The sequence below is a fragment of the Berghia stephanieae genome, chromosome 3, assembly GCF_034508935.2.
Source record: "Berghia stephanieae isolate SIO BIC M18660-M18661 chromosome 3, UCSD_Bste_1.3, whole genome shotgun sequence".
In the NCBI taxonomy this organism is placed as follows: domain Eukaryota; kingdom Metazoa; phylum Mollusca; class Gastropoda; order Nudibranchia; family Aeolidiidae; genus Berghia; species Berghia stephanieae.
Genome location: NC_088362.1, coordinates 14344359 through 14356854, shown reverse-complemented (window position 1 = coordinate 14356854; position 12496 = coordinate 14344359). Strand labels below are relative to the sequence as shown.

Genomic DNA, 12496 nt, shown 5'->3' with positions numbered 1-12496 from the left:
TCCAACCATTTGCCAAGTTACCCCATTTTTGACATGTCTCCGTGCTGTTTGAAAGAAAGCTTCATAATTGGATCATATTTGTGTTTACCGCGTCCTTTATCTCTGGTAGTGGAGATTTACTATAAAAGCAATTTTTAAAAAAGGCATATCAAAATATGAATCTCAAAACTTTGCAAATTTACCCCTATTTGAAACTAGCTTATACCAACAACTCAGATCGTAAAAAGGAAAAAAATAGTGAAAATATCAAATCTGTTGGCTCCCACAGTCGTGACGTCACTTCCCTCGTAACTTAGTAACCGGTTCTAAACTATAGGAGCAATGAATGGCGGACGCCCTTATGAAATACTTCTCCGACGAGAATAAAAGCGTATCCAGAAGAGAAAAACATTATAAATCTAATCATGTTTTGATTTTTATCTATTCTGATCACATGACATGTGAAAAAGTTCTAGCCAGCATGAAGAATAAAAAGTACCGAGTTTCTTTGATTAGAACCAGACTGCTCGTTGCTGGGTGGACAAGACATCAGCCTGTTGAATCCAATTGCGGTCTAAGGGAGGAGGAGGGGGGGGGGTCGGGATGCACTTATTAGTGTCGGTGTGTTTAATAGGGAGGATGCTGCGGTATACTTTTTTTTAATTCGACAGAAATAATTCTCGTACAGGCTAGGTAGTCATATAGATAAATACGGCTCTGTGGTCCAGTGGTATAGCACTCGCTTTCGGATCGAAAGGTCCTCCTGGGTTCGAGCCTCGTTCGGCGCATAGTTGAGTCCTCGGAGAAGGCTCTTAACTCACATTCTTTCACCATGTTCAGGTGTAAAATGAGTACATGGCCGTTAACAGCGTTGTCTGTGTCCGAAAAAAATGTAACATGGCCTAACTGCGTCATGTCCCGTCCTAAATGTTAAATGTTGCTGGTTGCCAGGGATCCCTTGTAAAGCGCTTTGAGCACATTTAGTGGATATTGCTCTATAGAAAAGCTCTTGTTGTTTTTAATACTTCAGACTGTATTTTTCGGAAGTCAGGGTTTAAAGATTTATGCCAAAATTGGGGTCATTGTGTTTATTGGTCGATGAATAAAGTTAGGAAAAAATGTTAAAAGGGCGTTCTAACAGAGAACGGTTGCGATATTAATAATAAGTCTGTAGACTGACATAATGTGAGCATTCGTGGGAGAGTTCGTTAGCTCACTCAATCCTAGAGATTTTTGCTACTTTTCAAAATTGGACAAACTGTATTAAGAATGAGCATGTACATAGATAGCTTTATTCAATTTTCAACAGTAGCTTTGACACTACGCCTATAATTTATCTCAGAAAAATATAATAAATAGACATTGGGTAAAAGTAATCTGGGTAAACTACGGATATATAGTCGGTTTTAGGGTTGAGTGAGTTAATTTCAATTGTATTTTAATTTTGATGTAAATTAAATATTTCATCGGTCATCGAACTGTTAACCCTTTTCATGTATCATGCGAGGCCCTCTATTACCCTCCAACTGATCTCATACCTTATTATTATTAAATTTTAAAAAAATAGCTTTATATAGCGCAATATCCACTAAATGTGCTCAAGGGGTCCCTGGTCAACAGCAACATTTAACATGTAGGACGGAACATGCCGCCGTTAGGCGATATTACCATTTTTGCGACAAAGACAACGCTGTTAGCGGCCAGGTACTCATTTTACACCTGAGTACGGTGAGAGAATGTGAGTAAAGAGGCTTTTCCAAGGACTCAACTATGCGCCGAGCGCGAGGCTCGAACCCAGGACATTTCGATCCGAAAGCGAGTGTCATACCTCAAGACCACATAGCCGCGAGATCAGTACCGGTGATGTCAAGCGGGCCTTCTTGTACTAGCGGCTATGTGGTCTTGTGGTATGACACTCGCATTCGGATCGGAAGGTCCTGGGTTTGAGCCTCTCTCGACGCATAGTTTAGTCCTTGGACAAAAAACAACTCTTTACTCATATTATCTCACCGTACTCATATGTAAAATGAGTACCTGGTCGTTAATAGCGTTGTCTCTGTCAAAAAACAATGTAGTATCGCCTAACAGGCGTCATGTCTAGTCCTATATGTTAAGTGTTGCTGTTGGCCAGGGATACATTGAAAAGCGCTTTGAGCACGTTTAGTGGCTATTGCGCTTTATAAAAATGCTCAAAGCTCAATAATTTATTTATTACCGCGAGATCAGTACCAGTGATGCCGAGCGGGCCTTCTGACTAATAATGGATCGTACCGTTTTTATTGCGCTCTTTGTGAAAGTGATTTACTTATAGCAAGATAAAAAGCGGAGTTCTGATGTTGGTAAGGAAACACATCCTCGCGCCGTTTAAGGGTTAATAAAATTTGAAATTATGTCGGTAAGATGACGTGAACACTATCTAATTAAATTAAACCACTTTCCCATCTGGAAAAGTCGGGTTGACTTTGAAAAAGAGTTAATATAAAAAAGTGACGTGTTAAATATAATTCGAAATGTTTTGTTTTCTGTGAATAAATCTGTCAAATACATTAATGAAGTAATCGAAGATTTGAATTTTTATTCCGTTGACAAAAATATAGAAGTTGTTTCAAAACAAATTATTATAGACAGATCAGACTTCTACGACTAACTGGGGATTTTGAAAAAAAAATTAAATCAAAAATGAAAGAATAAGTAAATAAATAAAAATATGGAGAAAAACACGCAAAAAAAAGAGAGAAAATAAAATGCAAGATTTAAATGAAAACACACACACACACACACATCCACAGAAAAGATCAAACAAAAAACATAATTTTTTAAACCCAATAACAAAAAAAAAAAACAAAAACAAACAACAACAACAAACAAACAAACAAAAAGCAAATTGTAATTGTTGCAAAATTAATCCTTTTCCCCTTTCAAAAAATTGCCCCCACACACTGGCATCATTCTTTAATTATACGATGGACTTGGAAACGGATCAGACTTGGGTTCTTTTTTCTTTTTTTTTCTTTTCCTTTCATTTTTTTATAGTTGACCCAATCAGGGAATCTCTGTCTTGTATCCTCAAATAGACTGCAATAAATTTAAACCGGTATTATTTTTCTTTTTACAACCAACACAATCTATTTGACCTTTATCTTAGTTCACATTGTGTTAAGTGTGTTTCCATTTCGAAAATTATCTTTTATACCCAACATTAAGTCGAAATTGCCTTATTTCTAGAATCCTGTGACTTTCACTAAAGAATATATTGGCGAGATCACGCGACAGATGAGTCGACATTAAATAATAATTAATTGTTAAAGTAAACTTTAGACTGCTGGCCGAACCTGTGAATTTTTTATCCATAATTACAAAAGACCTTTTTTTTTTGTTTTGGATAGAAAATATTTGCTTCAAATGTCGATGGATTGTGATGTTCCAACCCCCCTCCCCCCTACCTACCACCCTTTCCTCCTCCTTCAATTAATCCGAGATAACGGATTGAAGACGTTTTGACAAATCGCAGTAATCCAAATCTATCGAATTGTGTTGTATGTAACACGAACATGTATTTTGTCAGTGTTTGTTACATTGGCTGGTGTGTGGTAGCATTAAATACCTGTTCATCTTAATTTAGACTCATTGTATTCCAGAGTAAATCACTCCAAAAATTAACTACCATCAATCTATCACGTGACAGACAGTAGACTGGGGTCAAGGCATATTGTTTTTTTTAGAATGTTTATATTTCTTTTCTTGTATTTTTCTATCTTACACTGCGTTATATAGATAGTATGCAGATGACGTCACTCTGGCCTTTGTTATTGTTTTTGCCATCCGCGTTTGTGAGTAGTGCTCACTGAACTGTATTAGCCTGACTATAAACGTTCATGGATACACACAGTTTTGTGTGTTGGTCCGTTATACTTCCGGATGGCAATGTTATGAGCTTCTTAGCCAAGCGCATACTATCTATAGATAGTCCAAATTTGACATCATTCATGTCTTTGTTATTGTTTTTTGCCATGCGCGTTTATGAGTAATGCTCACTGAACTGTATTAACCTGACTATAAACGTTCATGGATACACACAATTTTGTGTGTTGGTCCGTTATACTTCCGGATGGCAATGTTATGAGCTTCTTAGCCAAGCGTATACTATCTATACAACATTTCAGATCTTTATCTTTCCAGTGCCTGGTCCCTAATACGATTCAATAGTCTGATGTCAGGCCGCCCAGCAACGGCGGCCATCTTGGTTCTAAACAAAGAAAATCTTTACTTTTTCTTTTTCCTGCTGGCGAGAACTTTTTATATGCCTTGTGATCAGAATGTGTAAAAGTCAAAACATAATCAAATTTATATGTTTTTTTTCCCCTCTGGATACCCTTTATGCTTGCCGGAGAAATATTTCATACGGGCGTCCGCCATTGCTCCGATAGTTTAGAGCCAGTGTTACTAAGTTACCATGCGTCATTAGGAAGGAAGTGACGTTACGACTCTTGAAGAGTATTTGTCATGTTCCATTGCATACAGTGAATTTAGTACCTCAAAGTGAGAACCCCCCCCCCCCCCCCCCCCAAAAAAAAAAAAAAAAACCCCAACAAAAATACCCCCGAAAATTTGATTGGTTTGACCCTTTATTTTAACTCTGTTATTAGTATTTGGGATCTTATTGACCCAGGCATAATGCCGCTTTGATTGAATTTATAATCTAAAGCTTGAGACATTTGGCCAACATTTATGGCTTCGGTAAAATGGAATAACGTACAAATACCTTTTTGTTTTTAATTAACCTTCTCCTTACAACCTATTGCAAAATCGTAACATTTGTTACGATGCAACCGTCACTTTTCTCTTCCAGATTTCATTTCTTTTTGCTATAGTTATAAAAAAAAACTTGACATTCTGTAATAGAGCTCATATTGTCGAACAATGTTATGTGTAGAATGTGCTTGTTGCTTTTCTGTTTGAGTAAGAAATGTCTGTTTTGTGTTGGGTGGGAGTGAAGTTTTGGGGAAAATTCTGAAAATGGCCGGTAAGGAAAGGGTTAAGAATTAAGATGTCATAATATCTCTGACCAGGTTTATCTTTAAAGCCAATTTCCCCCGTTATTTGGCTTGTCCCGGCTTTATATTGGATTGAGATTGTGGGTCACAATTTTTAAATTTTTGGTCTTTGCAAAATTTAAGATAATCATCCCAAATTTGGGGGCGGGGGTATTTTGGAAGACGTTTAGATTACAAAGCCATTCACACCCACACACACACACATGGATTAAAATACCCCACAAACAATTGATGTAAGAACATCGATACTTAAAACATGTTTCGAATTTAAAGTGAGGTCACTCTTTCCACCTGATTCTAATTTATATCCTTAGCCCGGAACACTCCATTGCGATGAGCTCTTCCAATAGGAAGGAGAAAATATTAATGTCTTGTAAAAGATCACTTCCGGATAAGATGAAAGCGTAGCCTGTGGCAAATTGAGGGTTGCATTAATGACAAGGCATCTTAGATTTTCTTTGTGCTAGTTGTCTTCTTAATTTTCTATTCAAAGACCCTTCTTGCGCCGATAATAACAAACCATAACTTGTACACATAAAGACATATCATTATGTCAATGATCGATAAAATGTTTAATGATCAATAAACATGTTATGCAGCAGCAATAAAGTGAGGTAGTAAAGTAGATAGGTAGATAGATAAATAGATACATAGATATACAGCAACATAGATAGAGTAAGAGAGAGAGAGAGAGAGAGAGAGAGAGAGAGAGAGAGGTGAGTGAGTGTTTGTTTGTGTGTGTGTGTGTTTGTGTGTGTGTGTGTGTGTGAGAGAGAGAAAGAGAGAGAGAAGGCTATGTAGATTAATAGATAGATAAATTGATATAAGGCGATATACATAAATAGAGGGACATATAGATAGATATAGGTCGAAAGAGGTCGAAGAGAAGATGAAAAGACAGGAGAGACAGTGATAGAGAACGGCCCTTTAAAGAGTGATATATATATATGAGCCAGCAAGGTCAAAAGGTGCCAATTTTTTTTCTCAAAATAAAAATGACATAATAGTCCATTTATGTTTCTATATATGTAGCAAAAACCCTGTACTTCATGAGTCAAAGGCCCTTTAGATAACATTACGGTCAAACGCAGCATAATAACGTCAACAATGCCTATAGGTTGCTGGTGTCACATGTGACCGGTGACACCAAAATGAGACAAAAAGCGCAATAACCAAATGATTTTTGTTAAGTATCAAACTTTATTTAGTAAGTTATAAACAAAAAGACACAATCAACAACAATCCATAGTACAATAGTGTTACCAACTATTGGAGAAAAGGTTGCTTTTTGGTGTCATCGGTCACAAGCAACATAGAATGCAAATATATTATTTCATAAAAATGATTGTACATTAACAACAACAACAATATTGCATATGCTTATTACCAGCAATGTTCAGAAACTTTTGGAATAAAATGTTGGGAAATAATGTGACCAAAGCATATCGACGGTCCGATGATCAAACCTCTGAAGTAGCGTTTTCGTGAATCCGTTGATCAAAGCTCTGATGTCGACATCAGAGTCGCGCCCGGCGTTTTCACGGCGATCAATCCTCCGATGTCACTTCCGAGGTTTGAACAACGGGTTTTGAGATAGAGGAGAGCTGCAACACGTTTCTTAATCTTTGTATTGCATGGCAATCATCATCATCATCATCATCATCATCATCATCATCATCATCATCATCATCATCATCATCATCATCATCATCATCATCATCATCATCATCATCATACGGATGTAGGAGATGAAAATTAATATTTAAAAAAAAAAATTAAATAAACTTTAAAGATTAAGATAAAATTGTTATTTCCTTTTAGTTTGTTCATGTTTTTTTTTCAGTGTATATACAATTAATATATATATATATATAGATAACCTTTGCAAAGTGCCCTGACCGCGTTTACTGGATATTGCGCTATATAAATGCTCAATGTTATTTGTTTTTTTTTTAGTTTTGTTGTTTTTTTGTTTGTTTGTTTGTTTGTTTTTGTTTATTTAGCTTTTTCTTTTTCTTTTTTTTTTGGTTAAATAAATCAAAAGATCATTGTTGTTTGTTGGACAGGATGGGTAGGGGTTTAAATGGTGGTATGATATTAGGATGGCATCAGGTGGACATGACATGTGATTTAATAGGGTGATTGTCATGATCGAGCTTTGATATTTATGGAAATTATAGAGTCCAATGTCAATACAACCCTATTAACAGTAAAATGAAATATTGATTTTGTAGTTAAAAACACAATCATTCTTTCTAATCCACGAAAACAAACTATACATCATTTATATGACGTGTTTTTGATTGCTTGAAAGTACTTCTCCCTCTCCCGTGAACTCTGAACTAACATCAGAGGTTTGATCATCTTGAGAGTAAAGAAAAAGAGGGCGCGCTTATCTCTAAGTTGACATCAGAGGTTAGATCAGCGGATTGGCAAAAACGCTACCTCAGAGGTTTGATAAACGGATTGGCAAAAACGCTACCTCAGAGGTTTGATCAGCGGATTGGCAAAAACGCTACCTCAGAGGTTTGATAAACGGATTGGCAAAAACGCTACCTCCGAGGTTTGATAAACGGATTGGCAAAAACGCTACCTCAGAGGTTTGATAAACGGATTGGCAAAAACGCTACCTCAGAGGTTTGATCAGCGGATTGGCAAAAACGCTACCTCCGAGGTTTGATCAACGGGCCATCGATATCTTATTTAGCGACATTGTGTCACTTGTGACATTAGACCGATGACACCATTACTTATGGCAATGCCAAATTGAACTTTCGACAATATATCATTAATTTCAGTCAAACGAGTGTAATAACCTCAGGTAAATATGGAATTTATAATATTCAGAAACAAAGACTTCAAAATAGAATATACATGGAAAATAGAGCATCTGAATGTGACTTGTGACATAGACCGATGACACCATTACTTATGGCAATACCAAATTGAATTTCGACAATATATCATTAATTTCAGTCAAACGAGTGTAATAACCTCAGGTAAATATGAATTTAATAATATTTCAGAACCAAGACTTAAAAATAGAAATATACATGAAAATAGAGCATCTGAATGTGACTTGTGACATAGACCGATGACACCATTACTTATGGCAATACCAAATTGAATTTCGACAATATATCATTAATTTCAGTCAAACGGTGTAATAACTCAGGTAAATATGGAATTTAATAATATTTCAGAACCAAAGACTTCAAAAATAGAAATATACATGAAAATAGAGCATCTGATGTGACTTGTACATTAGACGATGACACCATTACTTATGGCATACCAAATTGCATTTCGACAATATATCATAATTTCAGTCAAACGAGTGTAATACCTCGAATTTCGACAATTATCATTAATTTCAGTCAACGAGTGTAATAACCTCAGGTAAATATGGAATTTAATAATATTTCGAAACAAAGACTTCAAAAATAGAAATATACATGGAAATAGAGCATCTGAATGTGACTTGTGACAGTAGACGATGACCATTACTTATGGCTGAAATTGACTTTCGACAATATTCTTAATTTCAGTAAACGGTGTAATACCTCAGGTAAATATGAATTTAAAATATTTCAAACCAAAGACTTCAAAAATAGAAATTACAGGAAATAGAGATCTGAATGTGACTTGTGACAGTAGACCGATGACACCATTACTATGGCATCAAATTGAATTTCGACAATATCATTAATTTCAGTCAAAGAGTGTAATACTCAGGTAATAGGATTTAATAATATTCAGAACCAAGACTTCAAATAGAAATATACATGGAAAAGAGCATTGATGTGACTTGTGACATAGACGATGACCATTACTTATGGCATCCAAATGAATTCGACAATATTCATTAATTTCGTCAACGAGTGTAATAACTCAGGTAAAATGGAATTTAATAATATTTCAGAACCAAAGACTTCAAAAATAGAAATATACATGAAATAGGCATCTGAATGGACTTGTACATAGACGATGACACATTCTATGGCAATCAAATTGCAATTTCGACAATTATCATAATTTCAGTCAAACGAGTGTAATAACCTCAGTAATATGATTTATAATATTTCAGAAACAAAGACTCAAAAATAGAAATACAGGAAAATAGAGCTCTGATGTGACTTGTGACTTAGACCGATGCACCATTACTTATGGCAAACCAATTGCAATCGACAATATATCATAATTTCAGTCAACGAGTGTAATAACCTCAGGTAAATATGGAATTTAATAATATTTCAAAACAAGACTTAAAAATGAATATACATGAAATAGGCTCGATGTGACTTGTGACATTAGACCGATGACACCATTACTTATGCAATACAAATTGATTCGACAATATACATAATTTCAGTCAACGAGTGTAATAACCTAGGTAAATATGGAATTTAATATATTTCAAACAAGACTTCAAAATAGAAATATACATGGAAAAGAGCATCTGAATGTGACTTGTAATTAGACGATGACACATTATTATGGCAATCCAATTGCAATTTCGACAATATATCATTAATTTCAGTCAAACGAGTGTAATAACCTCAGTAAATATGGAATTTAATAATATTCGAAACCAAAGACTCAAAAATAGAAATATACATGGAAAATAGAGCATCTGAAGTGACTTGTACATAGACCGATGACACCATTACTTATGGCATCCAAATTGAATTTCGACAATATATCATTAATTTCAGTCAAACGAGTGTAATAACCTCAGGTAAATATGGAATTTAATAATTTTCAGAAACCAAAGACTTCAAAAATAGAAATATCATGGAAAATAGAGCATTGAATGTGACTTGTGACAGTAGACCGATGACACCATTACTTATGGCAACCAAATTGAATTTCGACAATATATCATTAATTTCAGTCAAACGAGTGTAATAACCTAGGTAAATATGGAATTTAATAATATTTCAGAAACCAAAGACTTCAAAAATAGAAATATACATGGAAATAGAGCATCTGAATGTGACTTGTGACAGTAGACCGATGACACCATTACTTATGGCAATACCAAATTGCAATTTCGACAATATATCATTAATTTCAGTCAAACGAGTGTAATACCTCAGGTAAATATGGAATTTAATAATATTTCAGAAACCAAAGACTTCAAAAATAGAAATATACATGGAAAATAGAGCATCTGAATGTGACTTGTGACATTAGACCGATGACACCATTACTTATGGCAATACCAAATTGCAATTTCGACAATATATCATTAATTTCAGTCAAACGAGTGTAATAACCTCAGGTAAATATGGAATTTAATAATATTTCAGAAACCAAAGACTTCAAAAATAGAAATATACATGGAAAATAGAGCATCTGAATGTGACTTGTGACAGTAGACCGATGACACCATTACTTATGGCAATACCAAATTGAACTTTCGACAATATATCATTAATTTCAGTCAAACGAGTGTAATAACCTCAGGTAAATATGGAATTTAATAATATTTCAGAAACCAAGACTTCAAAAATAGAATATACATGGAAAATAGAGCATCTGAATGTGACTTGTGACATTAGACCGATGACACCATTACTTATGGCAATACCAAATTGAATTTCGACAATATATCATTAATTTCAGTCAAACGAGTGTAATAACCTCAGGTAAATATGGAATTTAATAATATTTCAAAACCAAAGACTTCAAAAATAGAAATATACATGGAAAATAGAGCATCTGAATGTGACTTGTGACATTAGACCGATGACACCATTACTTATGGCAATACCAAATTGAACTTTCGACAATATATCATTAATTTCAGTCAAACGAGTGTAATAACCTCAGGTAAATATGGAATTTAAATATATTTCAGAAACCAAAGACTTCAAAATAGAAATATACATGGAAAATAGAGCATCTGAATGTGACTTGTGACATTAGACCGATGACACCATTACTTATGGCAATACCAAATTGAACTTTCGACAATATATCATTAATTTCAGTCAAACGAGTGTAATAACCTCAGGTAAATATGGAATTTAATAATATTTCAGAAACCAAAGACTTCAAAAATAGAAATATACATGGAAAATAGAGCATCTGAATGTGACTTGTGACATTAGACCGATGACACCATTACTTATGGCAATACTAAATTGAATTTCGACAATATATCATTAATTTCAGTCAAACGAGTGTAATAACCTCAGGTAAATATGGAATTTAATAATATTTCAGAAACCAAAGACTTCAAAAATAGAAATATACATGGAAAATAGAGCATCTGAATGTGACTTGTGACATAAGACCGGTGACACCATTACTTATACTTATGTACAAGCAACACCAACTCACACGTTCGTCCATACTATATCATTATTTTCAGTCAAAAAAGCATAATAACCGCAAATCTGATGACCATCCAAGCCAACAGTCAATAATGCTAAAATGAAATTCAATAATATGTGAAAAAACTAAATACTTTCAAATTGGAAATATACTTAAAAATTAGTAATACCATTGTTGCTATGTATTACTTGGGTCAAAATCGGCACTGGAACGCAATTTTGCCTCAATAAATCAAGAAAAGCAACTGTACAAATCTAATACAGTATGTTAAAATGGAATTCAATGACATTTCAAGCTTTGAAGAACATGAAAACAGAAATACATTAGAAACTTCAAACTTAAGTGTCAACTGTGACATTTTAACCAATGACACCAATGGTCACAAAAAGTACCAGAAGTCACACAAACTCTAGATAAATATCAGTCATGGTAATGAATTCATGTAACCAGACGATGACATCACCCTACTGCTCAAATCTGCTTGTTTGTAGTAATTTAGTGTGTTAATAGTAAAACAAATCAAATTTCTTGACAACCCTTCTATTGTAATATCCAATATCAACTGTTGCTTGTGACAATGTAAAATAGCGATGACACCAAAGTTCAACTTACCTTTTCTGCATGGAGCCACGCTGGAAAGGCAACTGAAAGTGCTGCACTTCAAAGGCTGGTAAGAAGGGTGGATCAAAATTGCGTATCGCCATTTAACGAAACAAACGTCCACGTGTTCACGCATGCCGTGTTGCTTGTGACAAATGACACCAAAACCAATAAACGTCGATATCAGCAAAACGGAATACATTTACTCCAAGATTTGAGTTCAGAAGGAAAATCTATGCTTCTTTCTCATAATAAAACATTTTATAACCATTAAATATGAGCTTTAAAGTTTCGTGTCGAGTCTTAGTATTGTGCTGTGTTTGATGACACAAAAGGTCACAAGCAATACCAACTTTTTAAGAACTCTATATGAAACTTAATCAGATATGTAATATACTGCAATTGCGTTTAAAAGTAAATTTTGACTTTATACTATTAGTCAAATTTCAATCATGTGAGCTAAAACATCACATTTAATTTCTACATGCTTTCTAAAAAGGTGATGTGTTGACCTCGTTTTA

At 34.5% G+C, this 12496-nt stretch overlaps 1 protein-coding gene and 1 long non-coding RNA gene across 2 annotated transcripts in view; one reads left to right on the top strand and one right to left on the bottom strand.

Annotated features, from left to right (window-relative positions):
• LOC144967183 (nitric oxide synthase-like) overlaps window positions 1-12496 on the top strand; it is a 227093-nt gene that overhangs the window by 101370 nt on the left and 113227 nt on the right. The gene's annotated exons all lie outside the window — the stretch shown is intronic.
• Window positions 1-12496, bottom strand: part of LOC144967187 (uncharacterized) — an 84189-nt gene that overhangs the window by 29950 nt on the left and 41743 nt on the right. The gene's annotated exons all lie outside the window — the stretch shown is intronic.